Below are 27,591 nucleotides of genomic sequence, written 5' to 3'. Positions count from 1 at the left end.
GTTATTTTTAAAACTGGTCTTAGTATATGACCCAGCATTTTCATTCTGGGGAATTTATGCCAGAGAAATGAAAATTTATTTTCACATAGAAGTTTGCACATACATATTCATAGCAGGTTTATTTTTAATAATGTAAAACTTTAAAGTTCCCAAATGTCTTTCAGTAGGTGAATGGTCAAGCAAACTGTTATACATCAACATCATGAAATACTGTTCAGCAATAGAAAGAAACAAACTATTATGATATATTGATATACAAACTTAATAAACCTCAAGAAAATTATATGATGTGAAAAAAGCTGATGTCAAAGGCATACATGTTGTATGATTCCAGTTCTTATGAAATAACGTAACTACAGTGATGGAGAATTAGTGATTGCCAGAGGTCAGGGAAAGGTTAAGGGCTAGGTGTGGCTCTAGGGATAAGTATCTTCATTGGTGGAATGGTCATGTAAAGCTACGCTGTGATAAAATTATATCAAGCTATACACACACAAACACACCAACATGAATGCATGTGCCACTGGTGAAAAGTACATATGCTCTATGGATTGTACCAACATCAGTTTCCTTGATGTGATACCTCATTCTATTTACACAGATGTTAGAAGAGGAAGAGGCTGGGTAAAGGGTACATGGGGACTCCCTGTACTTTTTTTTTTTTTTTTTTGCAACTTCCCATGAATCTATATTTATTTCAAATAAAAAATTTAAACTTTAAGTGAGGCATTTGGATTTTATTTTTATAGGAGGTGTTAGATAGGGATCTGTTTTAGTTTCCTAGGGCAGTGCTATAAATAACCACAGACTGGCTGACTTAAAACAACAGAAGTTTGTTCTCTTACAATTCTGAAGGCTAGAAGTCCAAAATCAGAAGGGAGTCTCTCTTCTGGAATCTCTGAGGCAGAATTTGTTCTCCTAGCTTCTGGTGTCTGCTGCAATCCTTGTACTTTCTTGACAGCTGCTTCACTCCAATTTCTGCCCAGTGTTGTCAAATAGCATTCTCCGTGTGTGTGTGTTTATAAATTTCATTTCACTTATTACATTAGTCATCACAGTAGGGCCTACTTTGATCCAGTATAACCTCATCTTCATTTGAATTTCTGCAAAGAGTATTTCCAAATAAGGTTACATTCACTGGTACTGGGGGTAAGCTATGTTCTAAGAATTTATAATCCAGCAGAAATGACGTCAAACTGGTTTACCAACTTTTAAAATCTTTTACCATTTGGCTCATACAGTCAATTTCCCACATCTATCAAATAACTATTTTGGACTCTAAGTATATATTTTAATACTCTGTACCATACTAATTTCAGCTTCCTTCTTAATTTATGTTCCTGTTCAGAGTAATATCCCACCTGACTTCAACATTTTCTAATTTGATAGATTCTTTAAGATCCAGATCATGAAACATCCTTTAATATTTAGAACCAAACTTTGCTACATTTTTTCTGAAACTCTTTTGTAATTATAATTAGTACTGTGGTTTAGCATTCTGTTATTTCCAAAAGTGCCTCACCAAGTTTTGGCTTCATGTTCAGAATGTAGGCTCAATGAAGTCTGTGCATATGCTGATTAGGTCTAGAGTTGTATCTTGTGTATGCCCCTTCAAAGGTAATGGTGAATATACAAAAGACACTATTAAATGACTGATTGAATATGAAACTGTATCTTTAAAATAGAGAGGTGAGATAACTTACACATAGATTCTGAATAAATGTTTATCTTCTTATAAAGTAAGAGAGAATAAAGACACCTGAATTAAAATTGCACACAATTGCAGGTTTAAAGAGAATAAAACGTATAAACAATGTAAAAAACTATTATGTAATGGAAATGTTTTATTTCTTCTACTGTGATTTCAAAGTTGCAGTTGTTTGCAGCAATACAGGAATAAAAATAGATTTCATATAGCAAAATGGAGCTAGTCAACAAAAATAAAAGAGATTTTGGTGCTTACATGTCCATTCCCTCTCTCTCTTTCTTCTGGAGTCTTTGTAATCTTATCCCTAGGCTAATAAAATGCAGCCTTTCCCCCTTAGTTTCCTATTTATTTTTCTTGGGATCTTGAATTACCTCAGATTCCAGAAACTTTACCCAGTGGAATCTGCAGAAATGATCTGTAAGATCTTATGTTTAGAATGTTGATTATATAAAATTTAATGAATTGTAGTTTTAGTTTACCGTTTTTGATTCTTATGACTTAGATACTCCTTTAGTCACTTTCCTGGTTGAAGGACTGTATAGCCCATGAATATATGAAAATATTTTCAATTTCAATAGAAACCATGAAAATGCAAAATTATAATCACAATTAAATATCTGTCATGCTCCTAAACTAGGCAATAATTTCAATGTCTGCCAATAACAGTGTTGGCAAGGCTGTAGACAAATAGGCAATCTCATATGTAGCTGCTGGTGGAAGTTTAAATTTTTGCATCCACTTTGGGGAGCAATTTGGCAATCTCTAGTAGAGCTAAATATGTGCATACCCTATGTCATAGAGAAACTCTCCCACAAGTGCACAAGAAAAAATATAGAATGTTTGTATCAGCATTTTATAGGAAAACAATATCATAAAAAACTCTGAAACAGCATAAACAAACCAATACATTTGGTATAGTCATCCAGTGGAAATCCACCTAATAAAACTAATGAAATAGATTTGGATTTATCAACATGGATAAACCTAAAACACAGTTGAACTAAAATAATTTTCAGGCAAGCACATAAAATAGGATATCATTTATGTACATAATATGCATACCATTATTTAGAGACAGGTACATAAGTAGAAGATGTGTAATAAACATGGAAATAATACAGCTTGAAGTCATGATTATAGTTAGCTCTGGGAAGAGAGGGGAGTAGGGAGATGAAGGTGAACTAGGTCTTCAACTGTGCTTTTAGAAGTTTATTTCTCAGGCTGGGTGGTGGCTATATTGTTATATGACATATAGATGATAATACGCCTATAAAATATAACAAATGCATGACATTATGCGTGTTAATATGGTTTGGCTGTGTCCCTACCCAAATCTCATCTTGAATTATGGTTCCCATAATCCCAACTTCTCTTGAGAGTGACCAGGTGGAGGTAATTGAATCATGGGGGCAGTCACTGCCATGCTGTTCTCGTGATAGTGAGTGAGTGAGTTCTCACAAGATCTGATGGTTTTATAAGGGGCTTTTTCCCTTTTGCTCTGTGCTTCTCCTTGCTGCCACCATGCGAAGGATGTATTGTTTCCCCTTCTGCTATGATCGTAAATTTCCTGAGGCCGCCCCAGCCATGCTGAACTGAGAGTCAATTAAATCTCTTTCCTTTATAAATTTCCCAGCCTTTGGTATGTCTTTATTAGCAGCATGAGAACAGATTAATAAACAGTTAATATGTATAAAATTTATGCTTATATACATTAATATATATGATTATATGTATAACAAAAAGCATATATATAATATATGATATATATTATATACCGTATATAACATAATTATATGGGTAATTATTTACATAATACCCTTTTGCATGTCTGAAATATTTCAAAATAAATAATATGTAATATGTAATGCAGGGAGGAGGCAATATAGGAGAGTATTTTCAAAGAGTAATAAAAATGTAACCTGATGGCTCAGTCTGCTGTTTAAGATGAGAAAGGTGAATGTTTGGTCAAATATTCTGCTAATACATTACAATGGTAACCATATTTCCAGTGAAATGTCTGATTGATATTAGAGAGTCCTTATTATTCACCTGCCAGCCCTTCCCTTCAATCAACTCCACATTTTATGCATCATTATTATTTTAGATACCAAATTCTGTATCACTCAGGAAGCAAAACACAAATAATAGTGATGGCAGCGGCTGCTACCATCACACCAGCTGCTGCAAAGAGGTGCAGCTAGGGCTGCACACTCCATGGAGCCAGTGGGAGTCCCGCCCCTTCTGAGTTGGGGTGAGAGCTCCCTGGGTATCAGTGCAGCCACCCAAACCTCAGCTGCAGACCCAGGGCTCCTGCTCCATGGAGCAGGCAGGAATCCTGCCCTCCTGGGTGGGGCTACAGCCACCCAAACTGCAGCTGTGGATCCAGGTCTTCCTGTGCTCTTGGTGGGGGACAGGAGCAGGCAGGATCTGCCCTCCCTGGTGCAGCTGAAGCTGCCCAACCTGCAGTTGCAGACCTGGGCCTCCCACTCCATAGAGTGGGCAGGAGTCAGGGACAAGTGGGAGCCCTCCCCCTTCTGAGTTGGTGGGGTAGGAGCTCCCGAGGTGCAGCTGCGGCAGCCCTCCCAAGTGCAGCCTGCACCCTCAGGGGCTTCTGGAAGAATCCCCTCATCCCTGCAGGCTCAGAGACTTCTGCTCTGGCTGCCTGGCCCCTCTCCTCTCCCAGGGCCTGCTCTGATCTCTGAGCAGGGTTGGGACTGAGCCCCAGGACTGTGAAGGGAAGCAGAGGGCAGACAGATTCCTGGGCGGAAGGGGGCAGTCAGGTAAGGCCACTCCTTCAGGCCAGGAAGGTCCTAAAGGCTGGAGGCTGGGCTGCCAGTCCCCTGGACCAGGGTGGGGACTTGTGGTGCCTCGTCTGGGCCCACCCATGGTCACCCATGGACCAATCTGAATGCACTTCCTCCCTTCTGAGGTCCATAAAAGCCCCAGGTTCAGGCAGAGCAGGGCAGAGGACAGAGAAACAACAGGCTGACCAGCTGAAGAGCTACCCTCTTTGCTGGTAGCTGGAGCTAGTAGCTGGTAGCTGGAGATGACAGGCTAACCTGCTGGCAAAGAGGAGCCACCCTCTCCAGGGCCTCCTCTCTGCTGACAGCTGACACTCCACGAGATGACTGTCTACAGAGAGGAGCTACCCCCACTGCGGGTTTCCTCTGAGTTGTTGTAACACTCAAAGCTCCTATTCATCTCATTCACCTTCCACTTGTCTGCATACCTCATTCTTCCTGGATGCAGGACAGAAACTTGGGCAAAGGTGCCACCAGCCACCGAGCTTTCCAGCCAGAAAAGCGACAGCCTAAAGATCCTATAACAATGGTGGCTTAAATAAATTATTTTTCTCCATATAACACTATGCTGAGCATAGGTAATTCTGAGCTATTTCTGGAGAAAGGCAGATCACAGCTGGAATGGAACCTCCATAGTCCTTCAGGAACCCAGGCATTGATCTTTTTCATCTACTATGTCTATAATGAGGTTGCAACTTTATAGTCACAAAAATTATCTAGAATTGCATCTATGATGCCCCTGTTCCAGGCAGCAGAAAAGAGGGCAATGAAAATGATAAATGTCCCCCATTTAAGGACCTTCCCAAGAGTCTCAGGTATCAACATTATGGACATTAAATTACTAATTTTAGCTGCAAGGGAAGCAGGGAACTGGAGTACTTTAGCTGGGCTGGGCTGAATACAATTGTTTTTCTGCTATTCTGAATATTTATTAAAGTCTTAACTCCTTACTAGATCTATTTCTCTTTTACCAATTGGGTCCACAATTGATACTTCAGGATGTTTATTGTGTTTGAGGAATAGCTAAAGAGTCATCATGGTGGTTGAAGAGAAGCAGTCAGTCCATATGCTCATGCTTTTACTAAACTTGAGGTCTTCCCTGACCTCTGTGCAGATGTCCCTTATGTAACTGTTCACAAGGTATCCCACAAGCATTTGTTCTAGAAGTGTTCTGCGCTCCAGGTACCGTCAACATTTGGGGGTTTGCCTTCAAGTGACTAAGCACCACGTTTGTTTGTTTCTGAATCTTGGCTGCTTCCGCATTGTGTTTCCAGTAAATCTGCTCAAACGGCCACCATTTGCAGGACCATATGGTAGGTCCTCTGGCTCCCAATAGAAACATGCAAGAATGTTTGCATCATTTCAAAATGACATGAATGCTGAAATAATAGAAACTCCAGCCTCTCATTATCTATCTAAAAATGTGTCACTGCATTTTTTAATGTGTTGCAGCTAAGCCATTGTTTTTTGGATGAGGAACAATTTTTTGTCAAAGGTCAAAATGAGTAGCACTGTAAAAATACAATTTTGTATTATTTTTTCCTGCATTTTATAGGAGTTTTTTTTCACTACATACTAACTTTCTTTTGGTTCTGCCTTAAAAATAAGAGGAAAACAAATTGTTTAACTTCTTTCTCCTTCCTCTTTCTTGTCCTTTTCCTACCTTCCTTCTGACATCAGAATAATCGTCTATTTTTCCTTTCTACCAAAGGAAAACTTGTTGACATTTTAAAATTATTTTTGTATTTGGAATTTCTTGCCCATCTTCTGTGCAAAAGTCATGTGGCTTAAACTTAGTGATAGAAAGAAAGTAAGGGAATTTATTTTGTGGAGGAAAAAAATGAATCAGTCTAATGTTCTGTATATATTTTTTACATTAGCGTCTGTATGACTTTGAAAGTTGTCCCATATAGACACTCATTCTTTCCGAAACTCATTGTTCTCATATCTCACAAGAAGTAATATTGAGTCCAGTCTGCTCAGATCCTGACTCTGTCTTATCAGTTTTGTTGACTCAGGAGAGCTTAGAATGCCAATGCATTCTCTCCAGCCAGATTCTGTTGCCTGTGCAGAAGGTAGGAGTGTCTTTGGTCTCAGTGCTTACTCTGCCTCAAGGGACTACAGATGGGTGAACTTTTGGACAATGGACTGAAAGAAGCAATAGCCAAGTGATTCTGAGTTAGGACTGGCTCTCTCATGCATTATCTGAAAAGGAACATCTCTTGTCATTACAAATAATGTGAACATTTCAATCTATTTCCTATCTACTAATGACAATTTCTTTTCCTTTTAAGAGAAAACTTTTTCATCATCTTCTGGCTTTTGCTAGCCACTCCATATATTGACTAACAGTGAATACTGAATTGCCCAGATTGCTTTGCCTGTTAATTCTAGTATGGATTTCAGTTGTCAAAGGATTCTATCAGGGTGCAGTGAAAATCACACTGGCCCACACCACTCTTTTATTAGCTTTTTTTTTTTTTTTGGTTTAAAACTCTATTCTTAAACAATAGTTAACATTTACAAAGCATTTGCAATGAGAAGGCACTGTTCTTTGTGCTTTATAAGTATTTATCTCACGTAATCCTTGTAAAAGCCCTACTAATATCTTTATCTTACAGATGGAAAGACTGAGGAGCAGAAACATTATAAAACTTGTTTAAGGTCATATGGCTAGAAGGTGATGGGACCACAATTCAATCCAAGCAGTCTATCCCAGAATCTGTGCTTTAAACAGAATACTATACTGCTATTCTTAGGGGCCTGAAGCCAATAATTATATTGGCTAATCCAATAAATGTTTGCACCTGAAAATTAGTGTATAAGACTCTGGAATGTGATAAATTTGCTAGATAAGTTAGTTCAATTCTGTGGTGAGCAGAACCATTTTTAAAGTCAGCCATTTTCCACCAGGGAACAAATCTCAGTATTTCTGTGCACTATTACACTTTCCTTCAAAAAATCTATAACAGGTATTGGAAGACAAATATATACAAAGACAAGTATTTATTCGTTTTTAAAATGTTACTGTGGTTGCTGATCTGAGATAAGATTCTTGGAAAAGATTGATCAAAGTCTATTTAAATGGTAGATGGTAGGAGAGCATGAAAAAACAATTTGATGAGAAGGGAAATAACAGAAAGAAGTGCATGTATCACTAATTAGAGAGACAGGAATATTGAAAAGCAACTTTAAGGAGAATTAGTGAAGACTTATTATTGAATGAGGGAAATTAGTGCTACAAAGGAACAAGACACCAGATATAGGACAGAAGGAGGATAAGTAATGGAGGCAAGTCTACAAAGATGAGAGCCTGTTGGTATTTTGAGATAAGCAAAGTTTCAATGTCTACCAATTAGTAATCCTTGCAAGATAATTAAAAATAGAAAGATAAGAGAGTTTCCTTAATGATATGATGAGAGATGATTCAAAGGAAAAACGATATTGGAACATGTAGCAGAAGAGCAAAATCAGTCAAGGCACTGAAGGCAGACAGCATTGGGGTATTTAGTTCTGTGAATGGTATGACAGGAGATAATTCAAATGAGAATTCATCTGGGAGTATAGAGTAGAAGAACTGGAAGTCACAAAGGTTCTATAATCAAAGAAAATGTAGTGTTCTGTTAGGGAAAAGAAAAAGGCAGATTTGGAAAGTGGCAGAGTTACAAAGATGAATTTCACTTAATATGAATTTTTTATTATTTTCAGTCCATTTAGGAAAAGTTATTGCAATTTTAGTGTTCAAGAGACAATTGGAGGCAAATAGATGTCACATTAAAAGTAATGTAACGAATGTGAAAGGATGTGATTTTTCAGTGCTCTACGAAACTACTTAGTAACTAGTATATTGCAGTTCTATTCTATCCACATACAATGGAAGAATTACCATGAGAATTTGTCTTCTTGGTCATTCAGTATCATAAATTTAGCTTTCATGCCTGCACTTACTTTTGTGTAATGATACTTTTTCACCATCATATATATTAATCTGTCACCCACAATTAGACTCTTTTGTTGAATTCCTAAATAAGTAAACGGCTTTGATAAAGTTGGGAAATGCTTTGAAACAGTGTTTTAAAGAGGAAATAGGTTCTCAAGATTAATTGACTTGAGCTCTCTGTAATTTAAGAAAAGTTTCTTTACTAAAAAGAAATAGTAAGAAGACCTGTCTTCGTTCATTTTATGCTGCTATAACAGAATACCTGAGACTAGTAATTTTTAAAGAAATGAGACTTATAGCTTACAGTTCTGGAAGCTTGGGAGTCTAAGATTGAAGGGCCTGTATCTTGCAAGAACATTCTTGCTGCATTATGCTATGACAGAAGACATAAAGGAAAGAGCATGAGAGAGAGTGAGAAAGATGAGGGTGTGGGGAGAGAGAGAGAGAGGAAGGAAGGCAGGCTCAACTTATACTTTTAATCAGAAACTCATTCCTGCTATAACTAACCTATTCCCTAGATAATGGTGCTAACCCATTCATGATGGCAGAGCTCACATGATCTAATCACATGTTAATCGTCCAACCTCTTAATACCATCACAATGGCCATTAAACTTAAACATGATTTTTGGGGAGAAAGTTTAAACCATAGCAGGACCTGAATAGACTTTTTTTTCAAAGAAGACATTAATATTGCCAACAGGCATATAAAAAGGTGTTCAAGATCACTAATTATCAAGGAAATGCAAATCTAAATCACAATGAAATATCACCTCCATGCCTGTTAAGATAGTTATTATCAAAAAGACAAGAGCTAACAAGTATTGGCCAGGGTATGGAGATAATGAAAACCTTTTACACTGTTGGCAGGAGTGTAAATTGGTAGAGCTATAATGAAATACAGTATGGAGGTTTCTCAGAAATTAAGATAGAATTATATGACCCAGGATTTTCTTTTCTGGATATATACCCAATGAAATTATAATCGGCACTTCATAGAGACACTATTCATTGCAGCATTATTCACAATACCTAAAATATGAAAGAAACCTATATAGTCTATCAGCAGACAGATAAAGAAATTGAATACACACACACACACACACACACACACACACACACACACTAGAATATTATTCGGCCATAAAAAAAGAAAGAGATCCTATCATTTTTGTCAACATGAGTATACTTGGAGGATATTATGCTAAGCAAAATAAGCTAGAAACAAAAAGAAAAATATCGCATGATCTCACTTATGAGTGGAATTTAAGAAAAGTCAAACACGTAGAAACAGAGAGTAGAACAGTTGTTCCTAGGAGTGGGGATGGGGGAAGGATGAGAAGATGTAGGTCAAATGGTACACAGTTGCAGTTATGTAGGATGAATATGTCTAGAGGTCTAATGTACAGCATGAGGACTATAGTTAGTATTACATTGTATACTGGAAATTTGCTAAGACAGTAGGTTGTAGGTACTCTTACTACAAAAAAGAGGTAACTATTTGATGGTGAAAAAGTATATAAGGTGATATGTTAATTTTTTACTGTAGTAATCATATCACCATGTATTAATATATGTATATTAAAAACATCATGTTCTACACCTTAAATATATTCAATCAAAAAATAAGAAATAAATAAAAATGGGGCAATTTTTAAAAAAATAAATAAATGAGATAGTAAAAAATAATAAAGAGGGTGGTGCAAGACAACTGACTAGATGCAGCTAGTAGACACCTCTTCCATGAAGAGGAATCAAAATAGTAAGCAAATATTTACACTTTGAATACATCATCTAAAAGAGAACACTGGAATTCAATAGAGAGGCAAAAGGAATCATGAAAAGAAAATGAGAGTGAAGCCAGACAGGGCTGGGATTGGGTTGAAGCTGGGAGAAGCTTCCTGATGTGGTAAATGGTAAGAGACCCCTGGGACTCCACACTTCCACCAGAGACTATTATAATCCTGGCTATGAGAAAGTCCGTCAACCCTCCTGGGCCTCCAGACTAACGCAGGAAGGTGCCTAGAGATTGTGTAGAGGCATTGCTCAAACTCACGTGGAATCCCAGGTGTTTTCAAGCCCTGAGCAGCTGCAGCCTAGTGCCATTCTAAGAGCCCAGGCCCCAGAGTCTTGTGTTCTGCCCTGAAGCTGCCACTGAAACCTCAGGGCAAGGGAAGGAGTGGAAAGGCCAGGCATTTTTGCACACTCAAAGACAGATACCATCACCACTGCTGTGAGATGAAGGAATCAGCAAAGTATGTGCCCCCACAGCTGCCAGCCTCCACTGCTCCTTCTAAGAGGGGCTTGGCCTCCCCGGTGGCAGGTCAGCAATGTAGCCACCCTGCCCCCTACTGAGCATTTTAGCTACAGCCTCATCCCATTCTGACAGCCCAGTCCCCAGAGGCTTGTGTCCTGCCCTGGGGCTGACACCAATGTTGCTACCACTACCACCACTGCCACAGAGCTTGGGAGGGAGCAGGGAGGCCATGAACTTTTGTGTACTTTAGTAGAGATAGCTCTGCCACTGCTGTGGGACAGAGGCATGAGTAAACTATGTGCCCCATGGCCGCCTACCTCTGCTGCTCCCACTGAGAGGGGCGTGCCCTTCCTGGTGGCAGGCCTGCAGCATAACCACCCTGCCCCCACCTGACTATTCTGCCATCAGCCTAAGAGCAGCCCACTTCAACCTATCATAGCCAGCACATAAACTCCTGGGAACTGAGGACAACTACACTGGTCTGGTCCCAGTCTAGTTCCCCACCAGGACTTGTGCATACGGTTCAGGGGGCTGTCTAGGGGCATGTGAATTGAGGATTGCCTTGCCCAGTCCAGTACCGCTAGTACCTGATCACTCCATGGGGTCTGAGGTCAGGCCAACCCAACCAGCGGACACCATCCCAGCTGGTATTCATCCACATAGGCCAAAAGGCAGACAACCTTCCCCTGTCTACACAAAGCAGCAGCACTTCTGCATCAGAGAACAGGCAAGTCACAAAGCTGTTTGTTTTGAGCCCAGGGAAGATCTTCCACCCTGAAGCCAATTCAGTGGAGAGCTGAAGAGGCATTTTTTAGATTTCAGCTAAATTATGGACTGAAGATAGACAACAGTATTGGGCTGAACTGAGTCAGGAGTTCTCCAGTACAGGAGTACTCCAGTACAGGAGTGTGATAGGGAAACAAATCATTTTTCTCTCTACCTAAGACATACAGCTGGTGCAGCTCCTTCTGGACATGTGGAGAACTTAGTGATTGTCACCACGAGCAAGCTGCACCACCCCCATCAGGGATGGTGCCTGTGATTATCACTGGGGTATATATGAGTGAGCTTTCCAGCACAGCTCTGCCTAGCATTGTCACCTCATCCCCACAACCTTGGTGTTGAGCAAGGAACTCAGGACACCAGGCATTCTACAGACAGGTCCATCACCTGAAGCGACAAAGAGCACATCCCAGTAAACAAATATCAAGCACATACCCATCTGCTTCTATTCAGCTGGTTCTTGCTCATAAGCATCATCTACTGGCCTGGAGGTTGAACTGCACAACTCAATACAAAACCAGCTGACGGAAGTGCACAGCCTTGGAGAATGAGATAACATTACTGAAAGCTCTGCAAATTGCAGTCCTGAAAAAGGAAATTAATCTGCTCATACACCCAGTACATCACTACTACAACCAGCATTTGAGAAAGCTACCACACAAAAGCTATCTATAACAAAGAAACTCATATAGAGCCTTAGCTCCCTGAAAGCACCTAAAATCAAAACCAAATAACCATACACAACACAAATTACAGTCACACCTGCAAGAGGGAAAAAAATGTCCCACCTGCATGAAAGTAAATCCAAAAATAAAAAGTGACAGCTTCTTTTGACGAGAAGGAACCAGAATAAGAACTCTGACAATATTAAAAAACAGAATATTATGACACCTCCAAAGGGTCACATAAGCACTCTAACAATGGATCCAATTCAGAATGAAAATTTTGAAATGACAGCTACAAAAATTCAAAATATGATTTGTAAGGAAGCTCAATGAGATCCAAGAGAAAGTTTAAAATCAACCCAAAGAAATCAGAAAAACAGTTCAGGATATGAAAGAAAGACTTACTAAAGAGACAGATACTTAAAAAACAAATTCTGGAAATGAAACTTTTATTGAAGTAATTACAAAACACAGTTGAAAATTTTAACAATAAGCTAGACCCTGCCGAATAAAGTATTTTAGAGCTGCAAGATAAGTTTTTTAAATTTACAGAGTCAGACAACAAAAAAACTTTTTTGAAAATGAACAAAGCCTTTGAGAAATATGGGAAAATGTAAAGCATCCAAACCTATAAATCATAGGTATTCTAAAGGGAAATGAAGAAAAAGTTAACAAGTATGCAAAACTTATTTAGGGAAATAATTGAAGAAAATGTCCCTGGTTTTGCTAGAGATTTAGACATCCAGATAGAATAAGTTCAGAAAACTCCCTGGGGAATACACTGCAAGAGGGACTTTGATCAGAGCAGAATTAAATGACATTGAGACCAAGGGCGGGGGGGGAAACAGCAACAACAACAAAAACCCCCACACACACAATACAAAATGTCAATGAAATGATGTTTGTTCTTAGAAAATATTAAAAAATGGACAGACTACTAGCTAGATCAACTAAGAAAAAGAATGAAGATTGAAATAAGAACAATAAGAAATTAGAAGGTGACATTACAACTGATATTACAGAGTTAAAAAAGATCATTAGAGACTACTATAAGTATCTTTACACTTAAACTAGAAAACCTAGATAAATTGGATAAATTCCTGAAAAAGTACAACCTCCAAAGATTGAGCCAAGAGGAAATAGAAATTCTGAACAGACCAGTAATGAGTAGTAAAATTAAATTTTAAAAAATCACCTGCTTCAAAAAAGTAGCCTAAGCCCAGGCAGAGTCACCGTTGAATTTTACCACACATACAAAAAAGAACTAGTAGCAATCCTACTGAAACTTTTCCAAAAAGTTGAGGAGGAAAGAATCCTCCCAGACTGACTCTATGAAGCCAGTATTAACCTGATATGAAAATCAGTTGAGGACACAACAAAAAAGAAAACTTCTGGCCAATATTCTTGAAGAAAATAAATGTCATAATCTTCAAAGAAACTAGGATACTGAATCTAAAAGCACATCAAAAATATAATACACCACAATCAAGTGTGTTTTATTCCAAGGGTGCAAGGATGACTCACCATATGCAAATTAGTAAATGTGATTCACCACATGGAATTAAAAACAAAAACCCTATGACTAGCTCAATAAATGCAAAAAAAGCTTTCAATAAAATCTAGCATCACTTCATGATAAATACCCCAAACAAACTAGGCAAGGAAGGAACATACCTCAAAATAATAAGACTCATATATGATAAACACATGGTCAACATTAAAGTGAGAGGAGAGAAGTTGAAAGCATTCCCTCTAAGAACTGGAACAAGACAAAACTGCCCACTTTACTCGCTGACATACAACATAGTACTGGAAATCCTAGCTGGAGCCTTCAGGCAAGAAAGGAAGAAATAAAAAAGCATCCAAATGGGAAAAGTGGAAGTCAAATTATCTCTGTTCACTGATTACATCATCTTATACTTAGAAAACCCTATATACACCTGCAAAAGACTTCTAGATTTGACACATGACTTCAGTAAATTTTCAGGATACAAAATCAATGTACAAAAATAAGTAGCATTTCTATGCTTCAGTAAAGACCAAATTGAGAACCAAATCAGGAACTCAGTCCCATTTATAATAGCAACAAAATATAAAATGAAATAGCTAGTAATATGTTTAACCAAGGAGATGATAGCTCTCTACAAAGAGTAGTATGAAAGTCCTATGAAAGAAATTGTAGATGACATGAATGGAAAACCATCTCATGCTCATAGATTGGTAGAATCAATATTGTTAAAATGACCTTACTACTCAAAGCTATTACAAGTGTTATTTTTCACATAATTAACCAAAACAATCCTAAAATTTGTATGCAACCAAAAAAATAGCCAAAATAGCCAAAGTAATCCTAAGCAAAAATAATAAAGCTGGAGATATCACATTATCTCACTTTAAATTATACTATAAAGCTTTAGTAACCAAAAAAGCATAATATTGGAATAAAATTAGACACACAGATCAATGGAACAGAACAGAGACTCCAGGAATAAAGTCACATACACTAACTGATCCTTGACAAATTTGACAGAAAATATACACTAAGGAATTAGTGTATATTGAATAGTGTAAACACTATTCAATAAATGGGGCTATTAAAATTAGATGGCCATAAGTAGAAAAATGAAACTGGGCTCCTATATCTCACCATATACAAAAATTAACTCAAGATGGGTTAAGGACTTAAACGTAACACCTAGAACTATAAAAATCCTATGAGGAATCCTGGGAAAAACTCTTCTGCACTTTGCCCTAGGCAGTGAATTTAAAAGTAGGTCCTCAAAAGGAAACCCAACAAAAACAAAAGTAGACAAAGAGGGCTTAGTTAAACTAAGAAGCTTCAGCACAACATAAGAAATAATCAGTGGAGTAAACAGACAAACTACAGAAGGGAGAAAACATTTATAAGCTAAGCATCTGACAAAGAGCTGATATCCAGAATCTACAAGGAACTCAAAGAACTCAATGAGAAAACACACACACACACACACACACACACGATCTCATTAAAATATGGGCAAAGGACGTGAACAGACACTTCTCAAAAAAAGACAGACGTGGGTGACAAAGGTGAAAAAAATCGTCAACATTACTAATCATCAGAGAGATGCAAACCAAAAGCAGTGAGATAGTATCTCAGTCAGAATGGCTATTATTAAGAAGTCAAAAAATAACAGATGTAGGATGCAGAGAAGAGGAGACCCTTAAACACTGTTGGTGGGAATGTAAATTAGTACAACTTCTATGGAAAACAGTATGAAGATTTCTCAAAGAACTAAAAGTAGAGCTACCATTTGATCCAACAATCCCACTGCTGTTTATCTGCCCAAAGGAAAGGAAATCATTGTATAAAAAAAGATACCTGCACTCATATGTGTATCATAGCACTATTTACAGTAGCAAGTCATGGAATCAATTTAAGTGTCCATCAATGGATGAGTGGATTAAAATGTTGTGTATATATGCCATGGAATATTAGGCAACCATGAAAAAGGATGAAATAATGCCCTTTGCAGCAACATGGGTGGAAGTGGAGGCCATTGCATTAAGTGAAATAAACCAGAAACAAAAATTCAAAAACCACATGTTCTCACTTATGAGAGCTAAACAATGAGTGGACATATAGTGTGTAATAATAGACATTGGAGACTCCAAGGGAGAATGCAAGGGGGTGATTGTTGAAAATTTCCTATTGGGTACAATATTTACTATTTGGGTGATGGGTACACAAAGAGCCCAGACTTCTCCACTTCACAATATATCCATGTAACAGCTGCACTTCTACACCATAAATGTATAAAAGTTAAAAAAAATTAAAAAGAAATAGCAAGGAACAAAGTATTCTAAACCTTAAATTCTCCAATTCCATGGAAAAATTCCTGTGGGATTAGATCAACGATCTTGTGCCTGACATGCTATTGACTTTGTACAGACTAGCAAGACTGCCACTGTTTTCTCTTTTGTTTCCATGGGCCCCAAATTTCTCACTTAAGTGCTCTCCCTAGCAGTTGGGTAACCCACTAGTGTGAATGACTATCTAAATTTCAGAATGAAATATCCTTTGATCCCTATTCCAGTTGTTTGTCTTTACAGCTATTGTTGCTCAGCAATATCTCTGTTCTGTTTTGTGAATATCCTTTACAGTTCCTCTTTTTGAGTTGTGCCTCCAAAGGAAGTCATCCTGAGATAAAAAGCAGAGGACATTTTTGTGCTTAGTAATCATTGACAAATTTTTATTCAGTAGAGACCCAGAGACCCAGTGATATAATAATTAACATTAACTATATAAAAGTTGTCTTAGACAGTGAGTGCTGCTATAACAAAGTACCATGAACTGGATGGCTTTAAGCAACAAAAATTTCTTTCTCACAGTCTGGAAGCTACGAGTCCCACAGTCAGGGTGCCAGCATAGCTAGGTTATTTTGGATGATCTCTTCAACGTTGCAGACTGCTATCTTCTAACTGTGTCCTCACATGGTGGTAAAAGATTTCAGAGAGTTCCCTGGAGTCCCTTTATAAGTGCACTAATATCCTCCTAGAGACCTAATCTCCTTGAAACCATCACAATGGGGCCAGGACTTCAACATATGGATTTGAAGGGGACACAAACATTCCACCCCTTGGAGAAGACAAATATTTAAATGAAATTATAGATTTCGTTTAAATCTGTAATTTAAGAGATTATAGTGCTAAAAGCTTACCCCATAAGCTAACAGAGGTTAAACATGCCCTTATGATGCTATGAAGCACCAGGGAAATAACAAAATCTAATAGTAAGTCAACCAGATTACTGTTTTTGTTAGCTTTCAAATCGTCAATTGTTACAGCTACTAAAAAGGAAGGACACTGGACTGCCTATAGAGAATGTTATCATTTTATTTAGCACTTTCCATTGTCTTCCAGATGTTATTATAGTCAAAGTTTTCTTCTTTACATCTTACTATAAGTCTAAAAAATCAACATTATTGTTACTAATCTTATCCTGTTTGATGAAGACCTAGAGATCATATAAACTACGTGAAGTGAAACATGTCCTCTGATTCTAGCCCTGGTGCTGACACTTTTCAAAGGAACTGCTGCAGCGAACCCATCATGAGTTATCTCTCACTGTGCAAAGTAAAGACATCTCCTACACCAACTTTATTCCTTAAATTCTCTACAGTTTCTTATCTTTTAGTGAAGTCTACCACCCACATTTTTCATCTGTGCTATCCTGAACTGACCATATTTAACCTAAAAAACTATTGCATCCATAACCATGTCTCTGAGCATTTTCATCAACTCTTAACATAAACAAATTTTCATCTGATGACATCATCAACTCTCCTGTAAAAGTGGTGGTCATGTTGTGAAGATGTGGAACAACCGGAAATCTCACGCACTGCTGGAGGAATGTAAATTGGTACAAGCTACCTGTCAAACCAGCAGCAGGAAAATTCTATACTTGAGCAAGTTATCATCTTAGGTATCAAACCAACAAACATTTGTTCATATAGTCACCAAAATATAGGTACTAAAATTTATAGCAACAATGTTCATAACAGCTCCAAAAAACATGTAGTGTAGAATATTCTTATTTCTAGGATATCCAAATGTCTACAATGTAGTAGAATCAATAAATATAATGTGATATATAATGCAAATCCGTATAGCAAAGACAATGAACATTTTATAGTTATGATATTGTGTCTTACAATAAAATGTTGAGTGAAATAAACTGAATACAAAATATATGCATATTCTATTATTCCACTTAAATGAAGGAAATAAGAGTAACGTGGTATTAGAAGTCACAATGGTATTATTCTTAATGGCGAGGGGCTTTAATAATGTCTGAAATGAATATGAGTAGTTATTTGTGGGGTACTGGTAACATTCTGTTTATTGATCTTGGTTCTGATTACATTCATAAATATTTGTATTGAAATAACATTTAACACTTTAGAAGGTTTCTCTTCTCTCTTGTTATGGTACTTTGAAAAACAGAAATTTCTATTTTATTCTATCAAATAAACTAATTTTTCATTTATGGTATCTTTCTCTCCTGCTTAAAAAAATGTTTAAAGTCAGGAAGATATTCTTAAATATTTCCCTTTAAAGTATTCCTCTTAAAATTTTCACACTGTGATCTGCAATCCTTTTGAGCTGTGTGTGTACGAGTGTGTATATGTGAGTATGTATAGTATATGTAGAGTTCAAAATGCATTTTTTTCATAAGTGTAACCATTGTCATAAATGAGAGTTGGATCTGTTTCAGTACTCACAGTTTGTTTAAATGTTTGCCACTGCCAAATTGTCTTAATAACTCAGGTTAAATAGGTAGTATAAGTCCTTATAGCTTATGTTAAATCCTTATAGCTCATAGCTATGCTCTTCTCCAAGTTTGAATTGACTAAATTTTGATTTATATTGAATTTATTCTACATATGAAAATTTAGAAAGTCAACATCTGTAAAATATTGAGGCTCCCAATCTATGTATTTAGTGCTTAATTTCTCTCAGTGATACATTATAGTCGTCAATGTGGAGATCTCATACAACTTTAGATTTATTCCTTGGTATTTATTATATGTAACGATATTGTAAATAATATTTTAAACCTTATTATACTGTTTGTCCCTGGCTTATAAAGACACTACTAATTTGTAAACTATGTATCCAATATTTATGTCTTTAGTTTATATTTTACATTTCAATACACAGATAAAGACTATAGTATGATATACATGATAAAATACTATGCAGCCATAAAAAAAGAACAAGGTCTCATGTCCTTTGCAAGGACATGGATGCAGCTGGAGGCCATTATCCTTAGCAAACTAACACAGGAACAGAAAACCAAATACCACATGTTCTCACTTGAAAGTGGGAGCTAAATGATGACAGCACGTGGACCCATGGAAGGGAACAACACACACTGAGGCCTTTCGGAGGGTGCAGGGTGGGAGGAGGGAGAGGATCAGGAAAAATAACTAATGAGTGCTAGACTTAATACCTGGATGATGAAATAATCTGCACAATAAAACCCACAGCACAAATTTACCTATGTGATAAAGTTGCACATATAAACTTGAATTTAAAAAAAAAGTTAAAAAACTTTAAAAATATTCTCAACTATTTGTTTAAGAAAATAAAGTTCTTAAAAGAGAAAGACTCTTTTAAGACAATATGAGAAAATATGGCCATTTTTGTCTCATTGACAACATATAAAATATTTAATATTGTTATCATTGCATATGATATTTGGAACTTATTGATATAAAGTATTTAACAGGTTTCAAAGTTTTTCTCGTATTTGTAGTTAACAAAATAAATATTTTAGAATCATGAGGAGTTGTTGAATTTTATCGAAAGTTTATTCTACAGCTATAAAAAGTCATATAATTTTTCTGCTTTTCTCAATTAATGTGGTAAAGCATAGGCTGAGAAATACCTTTGTATTTCTGAAACAATCTGAGTAAATCAACTACATTTTTAGTGCAGTTTGAAATTCACAGCAAAATTGAGCAGAATACCCATATACCCACTGCCCAAACACCTGTACAACTTTTCCTACTATCAGTATCCCCCCATCAGAGTGGTACTTTTTTTTTTTTTTTTTTTTTTTACGATCAATACACCTACAGAGACGCACCATCATCCAAAGGCCATATTTTACATTAAGGTTCACTCTTGGGGTGTACATATTATGAGTTTGGACAAAAGCATAAAGGCATGTATTCAACACTGTAGTGTCATACAGAGTAGTTTCATTGCTGTAAAAATCTTCTGTTCTGTGTCTATGTCACATTTCCCACTAACCTCTGTCAACCAACCCCTGATCCTTTTATTGTATCCATAGTTTTGCCTTTTTCAGAAGGTCGTATAGTTGAAATCATACAGTATGTAACTTTTACAAATTTCCTTCTTTCACTTAGTAATGTGCATTTGAAGTTCCTTCATGTCTTTTCTTGGCTTGACACCTCATTTCTTTTTAGCACACAATAATATTCCATTGTCTGGATGTACCACTAATTATCCATTAACCCATTACAGAACATCATGGATGCTTTCAAGTTTTGGCAAGTATAAGACTTGTAAAAGTTTTATAAACATCCATGTGCACTTTCTGTGTGGAAGTAAATTGTGAGTAAATACTAATTAATGTGATTGCTGGATCAATCCTACAGTAAGAGTTAGTTTGGTAAGAAATATCTAAAAGTGTGTTTTCTTTATGAGAATCACTTGTAATAAGAGATTCAATTTCATTAGAAAATAGTCAGATTTTCTACATCTTATTCTGCCAGCTTTGTTTAGTTGTAGATTTTTAAGGAATTGGTCCATTTTTAAATTTTTGTTAAACTTGCTCATTTTAAGTTCATAATACCTCATTTTTCTCAGTTTCTGTAAGATTTCTATTGATGTTCTCATCTTTTTTCCTGAGAATCTCTGTCTTTCTCTTCCTCTCTCTGACTAGTTTTTAGATTTCATCATTGTATGTTTATTCTTTTTTGTTGGTATCTGTTCTAATTTTTATTATTTTATTCTGTGTACTTAATGTGTTTACTTAGCTCATTTTAGAGAGTGTCTCACATGTCTTATATTCTTTGATTATTTTTCATTCTTTTTCATGTCTGTGCTTTAATTTAGACATTTTTATTGACGTTTTATCCATTTCACTTTTACTTGGTACCACTATACCTACTATGTCAATAATCCATTTATTAATTTTTTAATTTCAAATATTATTATTTTTAGTTTTAGAATGTTTGATTCTTTTTCATACATCTTTATTTCCATATATCTTTAATAAAATTTGCAATGTGTGGGAAAAAAACATTTATACCTAGTTTTTTATCCTTTCCTGTATTGTCTTAAACATAGTTATTTAAAATTCTCACTTGAATAACTCTAAATCCTGGATTATCTCAGGGTTTATTTCTGTAACATACTTCTCTTCTTGAACAATATCTTGAATGTTGGTCTCATTTTATTGCTGCTTCATATGTCTACATTTTTTATTATGTATTGGATATTTGTATAAATGACATTACCATTCCTCAGAAAGCATCCGTTATTGCCTGTGTTTGAAACATGGATAGGTGACTGACCATATTTGTTTTGCCTGGTGTGGACCTGGGCCTGTGTTGGATTACCAGTTTAGCAAGATAGAGCCTGCCTCCAATTTATCCCTTTTACTAGAAGGTGGCCTTCTAGAGATTTCAATTGAAACCCTGTTAAGTCTTCCTTTATATAACCCTGAAAACAGGAAAATTCATTTAAACTCTTCAGAGTATTATCAGCAAAGCTCTTTAACTTATTTTTCCCTTGTAGATTCAAAATTTAGTACTAAATTTGAGGAGGGACTAGCTGTGTTTTTGAGATGGCTTCATTATCTATCTGTCACTTCAACCCTGAATGAGCTATAAAGTCTGTACTGGTTTCTTTGTAACTCAAAATAAGCATCTGCCAGAGGGCAAGCCTGTTTTCCCAGATTCTAGCCAGCTCTGTAATCAGTAAACTGGCTGTATATCATCAGTATGATTCCCCTATTCTCTTTTTAGAGCTTTCATCTTTTGCATATTTTACCTTCGGGCCCGTTATGCTCAGTGCTATTGTTGTTTCCTAAGTGCTGAGGGTCTGATGGAAATACATCTTTTCCATTTGCAAGTTTTTACCTTAGCTCTTTTTAGCCTCCCTTAAAGACTTACATTTCCAGAAATATCTTCTGGGGCAAATCAGCAATCTGTTCAAGGCTTTTCAGGCTTTTAGTTTTATCACTTTAGCCCTGTATGAACATTCTGCTGGTTCTTTCTTCCGTTTTCCCCCAAGAGTATCCCTCAGAGTGATTCTCAGATTCTCAGCCCCAGTCTGAACTAGCAAATGCCCTCTTAGTGGGAGGGATCTTACAATATTCAGCTCATCTCTAAATCTTAATTTTCTCTTTGTTAATTTAGTCCACCTAATCCTCATTGTTTCCACAACTCTGATGTTTTGAAAAGCATTATTTAAAAATACATAGACTTTTCTATATGTTGTCAGAGGAAGCATATTTTCTGTCATCAAAGATAATGGGTCTCATCATGACTACTAAACATGACTCCAATGGTTCTGGCTAATGTGGTATGATTCACGACAGAAATAATGATGTTTTATGGCAAAAAAAGACCAGATCATAATTCTTTACAAGTGATAATGGTTTCCTTAATAATCCAAAAAATAGGTGAAAACTTAATATGGTCATTTAGAAAACTTGTTAAAGTGAATCATCAAAAATCCTTAAATGTCCTGAATAACAGACTGTCAAATAGCAACAGTGGTTAGGCTTGGTAATGTTCATTTGTAAAACAGAGCTGATAAGAGAAAACCTGTCCTGTGAAAAAGAAATAATTTCCACTGAGTTCTACCCAATGGAAAAACATGTTTGCTGTGGCAATCTTTCATTTTTCTTAATATAAAGATGTAAATTCAGATTTTCAAGTCAAATATTCTGTTATTTTATAATTACCCTTTTCAAAGAGGTTCTATAGATAAAATATGTCATTATTTTCAAACTAAATTTTTCTGTGGATGGCAGGTATGCTTCCTTATATCTTTTATGTCCTGTTAGAATATACTTTGTGAAATAATCCATTTACAGTAGTATTGCAAGATAAATTAACCTGATAAATACTGCGTGTAATCTAAGAAAATAATGAAAACCACAACATTTAATTGGGAGATAATACATACCTGGAGGTAATATGCAATTCCTTATTTGGGAAAACTGAGCATTATAAAGGTGTTCATTACTTTAAAATATGAATTTAAAATTTAGTCTACATATAATTTACAGATTATTGGAATGGTGTCTTCAATTCCTAGTTCTTAATATGAATATTCATCTCCTGGTATCCACAGGGGATTTGTTCCAGGAACTTGTGTAGATTCCATAATACATGGATTCTCAAGTGTCTTATATAAAATGGTGCAGTATTTGCATATAACCTATGCACATTTTCCCATGTACTTTAAATCATCTCTAGATTACTTAGAATACATAATACAATGTAAATGCCATATAAACAATTGTCATACTGTGTTGCTTAGAGAATAATAAGAAAAACATGTATATTTTCAGTAAAATGCAACCTTTTTTTAATTTGAATATTTTTGATATTCAGTTGGTTGAATCCACAGACTTGGAACCCACAGATATGGAGGGTTGGCCCTACTAATTTTAACATGAATTGAGTCTGAACCTGATTATACTTTTACTGAACACTGTGGGATCTGCAAAAGTGAAGAGCAGGCGATAGTATGAAGTGGTTGAGTAAAGTTATGTCATAATGACTCTTGAAGGACTGGTACATTCCCAATATGTGGGGCATAGAATTGGCATTCTATCAGTTTATGTTGAATGAATACTCAACTACTACATTTTGTTATTGAGTCAAAAAGTGAGAATAGAATTTGGTAAGCAACCAGAAAGGTTACTCAAGGTAAGAATAAAGAAAGTGTGTAAAATATTAGAAGAAAAAGAAACGAAGAACAGATTGAGTTAGGTTAATATATGTGCAGCAGACAGGTAATGAATGTTTTCTGTGTTTTGGGGAAATAGCAAGCAGTCATCAGCTAAGAGTTAGAGGTGGATTTGGTAGAGGAGAGAAAAGAAAATATGAATTAATCATCTAGAATAATGCAAAAATGAATGGTTTACAAATGTATACTATGAATGCTGGATAAAATTAAGATCTTTATAAGACTAATTGCTTTATAATTTAAAATAAAGCTTGCCAGCAATGTGGTACACTTTTGTTCAGCCATGTTCAACTGTATGAGTGCAGGCAAAAAGTAGGTGGAAGGCCAAATATTAGGTTTTATTTTACTAATAGAAGTAAGTACAGTTGAGAGTAGATACACGTTGAGCTTATATCTATCTATGTAGTAATAATTATCCTAAAATTTAAGCTTGTTAAGGAATAAAATTAAACTATCAATGAACAGTAAGTCCAAATCGGATCAAAAGCTTGGGTGATCAGTCAGAGAGTTAGATGGTTGAAATTAAGACTATGGAGAATATTCTGCTTGTTATTAATCAAATGACTCTATCATTTATTATACAACCTGGCACATCTTTATTCACTGGACACATTATATGTATATTAATTAAAGGCATTTTTCTAAGGTAGGTGACCTTTGGCCTGTAGAAGGTAAATGGCTGGATTGGGCAGTTGGGAAGAACATTGGAAAACAGAAAGAAAAAAGTCTTAATGATGATAGGTTTTGGAGAGATTAGGCATCTAATTAAGATAGAATTATGTTGGAAATAGAGACAACGAGCTTAAAGCAACCTCCAAAGAAAGACGGAGAGAGGCCCTGGATTACCATATAAATGCCACAAAGACAGAGAGTTAATTGTATAAAATTAAGAGCTGCAAATGTTAGGGTTTCTTGTTTTTGTTTTTTTATCGACTATGCATTCAGTGCTTATCTTCATTGCTATACTTTAATTCAATGAAGAGAAACACAAATTAATATTCATTGTTGTAACTGCAGCACCAAATATTATAAGCACTCAGGGACTATTAGCTGAATAAATGAGTTAATTAGATTAAATGTGGTAGATGAATGTGCATTGTCCATATAATGCCACAAATATATTTGAATTCAAACTTTCAAAGTGAATGAATGATTTTGTGAGAGTATTTCCAAGGAGTGAATATTATTATTATATGATGTTGCTTCTATTATAAAGTATATAAATACTTATTTATTTTTATCTTCTAACTACTACAAAAATCATACATCGAATTGACCAAATTGAAGCAAATCAACTTCAAGCATTACAATGTTTTAAATAGAATTGCATTTATATCAATATAGTTTAAAGGAAGCATGGACAATATGTAGCCTGGCAAAGAAGTCTTTGCTGCAGAATTTTGCATAGTACAAGTGCTTAACAATTTCCAGGTTTGACACTGGGCAATATCATTTTAATATCAACGCTTGGAATCAGTCATTCCATGTTAAGAATAGAAAATGACTTCCTTTTTTCAGAGGTAGATAAACACTCGTAAGACTAACAAATTTTTTTTTTAATGTTGCCCTACTTTGCTGCTTCACTGGTTACATTTATTGAAAGGATTAGAATTTTTTATTTGTTTCTCATATTTTATCTTCTTAATGATTATGGAGTTAGAGCATGTGGGTATCTGATATTCTACTTAGGTATATGGGTCCATATCTTCTCTCCCCCTTGAGGACTCAGACGTCAAAAGGAAAAAATATATATATTTCTATTTTATTAAGACAAGGACCACTACAATCAAAAAGCAACATAGAAAAAGTTCTCACATCAAATTTCATTATGTTTAACTATTTCAAATTATATTCCTTAGAGACTAGAGTTTCGCCTGAGGTGAACCTGGCTTGTCACAGGAGGTAAGGTGAGTGAGAAGCTCAGTATGTGTCCCCTTGCTTGACACATAGAATTTCAATCTTTATTTAAAATACAAGAGAATCTCTACTTAGGTATGTTATATATTGAAGTTTCATATATTAATGTTAAAATATTACATTGTTTAATATTCTTTAGTGACATTTGTTTTCATTTCCTTTGCTCCTAGTGTAGTAATAAGTACAACTGCCAAACTCTTGGAGTTATCATAAATAAAGGACCTGTCTTGGCTATTTGCTTATTCTAATGTTGCTAGTTTACTGCATATAAATGCTAAAACCTTGGTATATTTGCTCTTAAATTGATGTAATTCATACAATAATTGATATTTCTTCATAAGGTTAAATGGTTGCATTATTGTACTTGGAGGAGATTTACTCTATTTCAAGAGATTAGATTTGTAATTAGCAAGTTGAATTTTCAGAAGCCTGAATTTAGCTTTACACAGTAATATTGTGTGTGTGCTTTAAATACACACCGTACAATAAAGAAACGGGGTACTTTATTAGCTAGTGAGATCCCTATCACTAGATCTGTTCTGCAGGGTTGTAGGGGTACTTTATTGAATTGGTGGTTAGATAATTCCATAGATTTCTTCTGTGTCTGAAACCATATGAGTTGTCTTCATATAAAAGTGGACTATTTAATTACCTGTATGATTTGATTGATATATTTACTTTGATTTTACAGATTACAAATAGATGGATAAGGCCTGTTTGCCTTTCTTATATAATGAAAACTTAAAACCTTACATTGGTTACTAAGATTGTTAATCTTATTACACATGCCTTCACCTGTTTGTATACACTTTATTGCTGGGATAGGAGTACATTTTTAAAAATTAACCCTTCACAATATATTTTAATGTTTGCTCACTTTGTAGAAATAAAATCCTATTTGCATGCAAATAAAACATTATTTTAAAAATTATATATTGTTTCAAATGTTCAATTTTAAATAAATAATATCTTTACAAAATGGTTCAATAACCACAATAGTCAAAAGAAACAGTAAAATAAGTCCAGAGTGAAAAAAAATTTATTTGCTTCTGGTATGGTTCTTTCTTGACATTTAATTGAATTTCTTATAAGGGAGTTTTACTTTTAGTATGCCCACTGGGATGCTATGATGCCTTAAACCAAAGAACTATTAGTGCTTCCAAGATGGCAATGTGTAGACATAATCATTTTGTTTAAGTTGGCACGTCTCACAATAGTCAAGCATTCTGGGAATCAGCGTCTTACCAAATCCATATGCTGTAAATCACTTTGTTTAAGTAATAGACATGCTCTTTTCTAACAGCTAAGGCTCAACAGAAACCTGAAATATAAGATCATTTACCTCCAAGAGGTTTCATAAGAAAACAATCAAGGTATTCTATGACATGGACACACTTTATTAACTGTCTATAAAAGGATGAGAAGGTGGAGATCTCAGCAGGTTTGTTTCTGTGCTGTATTTTTGCATGTCATTGTGGTCGGGGTAACTTACAGAAGATAAATGCACTAAAATATATCAGCTGGGCTAAAATCACTCCTTTTAGTCACAGCTTAGATTATTTTCTTTTTTAAGCATTATATTTGAATTTTCAGCTTTCAATAAGCCAAAGGATTGTAGGGGTGCCAGAACATTCTAAAAGATAAATTCTGAGGTACTAGAAAGGTATATAACTTTTAGATTTATCAAACTCAGCAGACAGCAAGTCTGAGAAAAAAATGAGATCTCCAATTATTTAAATATTTCTCAGAGGCAAAAATACTAAATTGATCTGAGAAGTTACATTTTGGAATAATAGCAACACAATTTATTCTACCAGTGGATGTTAAAGAATATCTTCTCTAAATAAACTAATTCTGTTTCTACTTTTCATATAGAATTTTACTTTTAAAAATGTATTTTAATTTGTTTTAGGCTAGACATTACTATAGTGAAATGGTTAAAATATTGCTATTCTTCAAGCAATTATTATGTTGTTTTAATATATTTGAGTTATTCTAACAGGCATTTTCATAATAATTTAC

The 27,591-nt window shown here is 35.5% G+C and overlaps 1 long non-coding RNA gene across 8 annotated transcripts in view; it reads left to right on the top strand.

Moving 5' to 3' along the window:
- LOC115934336 (uncharacterized) overlaps nucleotides 1-27,591 on the top strand; it is a 1,028,101-nt gene that overhangs the window by 709,108 nt on the left and 291,402 nt on the right. For 6 of the 8 annotated variants that reach the window (XR_008678952.2, XR_008678953.2, XR_010133507.1 and 3 more), the window contains one exon: nucleotides 25,512-25,559. The exons of 1 other annotated variant lie outside the window; for it this stretch is intronic. This is a non-coding gene — a long non-coding RNA (uncharacterized lncRNA). The remainder of the gene's footprint in view (nucleotides 1-25,511; nucleotides 25,560-27,591) is intronic. One more of the 8 variants, XR_008678954.2, reaches the window with a different exon arrangement.

Source organism: Gorilla gorilla, chromosome 3 (genome assembly GCF_029281585.2).
Source record: "Gorilla gorilla gorilla isolate KB3781 chromosome 3, NHGRI_mGorGor1-v2.1_pri, whole genome shotgun sequence".
NCBI classification, from domain to species: Eukaryota; Metazoa; Chordata; class Mammalia; order Primates; family Hominidae; genus Gorilla; species Gorilla gorilla.
The sequence above is the reverse complement of the archived record's forward strand: the minus strand, read 5'-3'. Positions and strand labels throughout refer to the sequence as shown.